At 54.0% G+C, this 2,424-nt stretch overlaps 1 long non-coding RNA gene across 1 annotated transcript; it reads left to right on the top strand.

Moving 5' to 3' along the window:
- Positions 1 to 251: 251 nt before the first annotated feature.
- On the top strand, positions 252 to 1,578 carry LOC150000833 (uncharacterized). Its single transcript, XR_016513562.1, has 3 exons — positions 252 to 683; positions 838 to 982; positions 1,393 to 1,578. It is a non-coding gene; the product is annotated as an uncharacterized LOC150000833 (long non-coding RNA).
- The last annotated feature ends 846 nt before the right edge of the window (positions 1,579 to 2,424 follow it).

Genomic DNA, 2,424 nt, shown 5'->3' with positions numbered 1-2,424 from the left:
CCTAGAGACGGAAGCGTCGGATCAGCGGGGCGAGCCAGCACACCGGAGGAGCCTGCAGTGGAGGGCAGGGACCACGGGTCCCCTTCTCTTTCAGAGCAGTTCCCTGGGGCCGTGGCCGAGAGAACGGCGTGGGTGGCCAGCGCAAGCTGGCTCCTCCTTGTGTTGGGCTGGGGGCAGTTGGAGGGGACAGCAGAACTAACTCAATTGTTCATTTCCCCTTCCACCTCCTCTCCTCCTCTCCCTCCTCTGAGGTCACCAGCTGCCTCTGCAAGTCCCTCTCAAACTTCCCGGTCCCACTGATTGAATCACCTTGCCTTGCCCTGAGTTGACAGCCTGCAAGGACAGACTGATTCTGTCGCATTCGTCTTCCAGTGTCCAGCTCTCCCCTAGGCTTGCGCGCTCATTACCGCGTCTGTGTTGCTGCGTCTGCCTCTGGCCACCCGCCCACACACTGTTCCTGCTCAGCCCCAATGATGGCGCCTCGCCTTGCTGAAAAATCTTCAAGGGCTGTTCCTCTTCTACAGACGAAGCCCTTATCCCAGAACCAGGGGCTCTGCTCTGACTCCAGTCCGTCTACCACCTTCCCAGCTGTCAGAAAGGACCCTCCCCAACGTGGGCTGGCTCCCTGCCGTCCTCCAAAGTCACGCCGCTCGTTGGGTCCACACGGAGCTGTACGAAGAAAGGTGAGGTGCAGAGGCTCTGGAGCAGGCCACGCGGGGTCTGATGCAGATTCCCCAACTACCTGACCGACTCAGGGCTGCTGTGTACACTGCCCAGAGCTCCTGGCTGAGGGAGCAGCCGGGGCCTGTCACCTGACCTAGCTCTCTGCCTCCCCAGGGATCCACACCTGCCCAGAACAGGTGCCTTTCTCTATCAGCTCTGAGGGGCTTCTGCTCACCTGCTTTTCCAAGTGGCCAGTGGGTCCCTCATGCCACCCATGCTGCCATGCCCTGTGACCCAGCCAGGACACCTTGATGAACAGGTCAGACACCTGCTCGTGAGCGGAGTCGCTGCTTGTGGGCCCCCTCCCTTCCCCACCCGCCCCGGGTTTCCTTCCACACTGTTTCTTGGAGGCAGGTGGTGTTGCCTTGGACTTGCTGTGCGTGCTTGGGCGAGCATGTGGCCCCAGGGTCTCCCCGTTTCCTGTTGGCTCCCTCAGCTCCCTCCCTGCTTCTGCTGGGTGCCCCCAGCCACACCTCAGTGTCAGGCTGCCTCTGTTGGGACAGGACCCTTGGGCAACAGGCCATGGTCGGGCCACGGTTCCCCCTTGGCAAACAAGTCCATCTAACTTACGGAGTGTCTGACAGCCTCTGTGTTTTTATTTGTTAACTTACGAATCTATATATGTGTGCTTTCATTTAGCAAACACTTACTAGCTTTTCTCTCTCACAGGAAGCACTTCCTAATTGTGGGGCTCCTGGAAGGGACCTAATTTCCCGAGTTTCACTTTCTCCTCTGTGAAATGGAGATGGTAATTATTTACTGCAGAGCAGCCCTGCGCCTTACAAGGTAATGGATTTGAAAGGATGTCACCCAATACCAGCGAGGAGAAGGCGTTCAACAGGTGGGGGTGTTCTTCCCCGCCCATAATGCTGGCCTTCCCCAAGCTCTTGGATGGCGCGTCCCACGGAGGATGCTCTGGGACTGTGTTGCCCAGGGTCTCTTGCCACCACGCTCTGCGACTCCTTTTCCTCCTAGATCACATGCCTCGTGAATTTGTTGAGAGAATTATGTTAAGTACTGTATGAAGAGCACTTTGAACAGTGTCTGGCCCATAGCTTGTTCCAAAAATAGCATCTGTTATTATGATCATTGTTATTCTATAACCAGTGATAGAGAAGTGAGCTGAAATCCCACCCTGCTTAAGGGCAAGTAGTATTTGCAATGACTTGTGTTGGTCCTTTGCTTGTGGCTGGTTGGGAGAAATCCTCCTAGTTATCGGAGACCTTAGGCTGAGTGAGGGTGAAGTCCTGATGATGTGGGAAGGCCGTCCGGGTCTGGGCCTGTTGAGTAGATCAGCACCCTCTGCTGCGATCTTGGTGGGTGGGCTCCCTGTTGGGGTCCTGATCAATGCTCTAGTTTCTCTTAAGTTTACATCCCACTGCTGCTGGGTCTTTAGAATAAAGATTGTGCTAACAAAGGCCCAGGAGTGACTTTTCTGAACTATAACTCTTTCTTTTGAATGCTGAGGATGCAATATACTTACGTGATTCACAACCAGGATTCGGAGTCACACCCACTCAATTAGAATCTTACTTGTCTTTCACTAAACTATCTGTGTGTCTTTGTGTAAATTAACTAACCTCTCTGTTCTTTGGTGTCCCTGTCAGGAAAAGTGGGACAGTTATAGCACCTACCTTATATGGTTGTTTTAGGGACTAAATGTGATAATGTATGAGACTTTTAGTATGGTCCCTGGAAGGG

Source organism: Furipterus horrens, unplaced genomic scaffold (assembly GCF_987537825.1).
Source record: "Furipterus horrens unplaced genomic scaffold, mFurHor1.1.pri manual_scaffold_10, whole genome shotgun sequence".
Classification (NCBI taxonomy): Eukaryota; Metazoa; Chordata; class Mammalia; order Chiroptera; family Furipteridae; genus Furipterus; species Furipterus horrens.
Note: the sequence above shows the minus strand (reverse complement) of the source record. Positions and strands in the feature narration are given on the sequence as shown.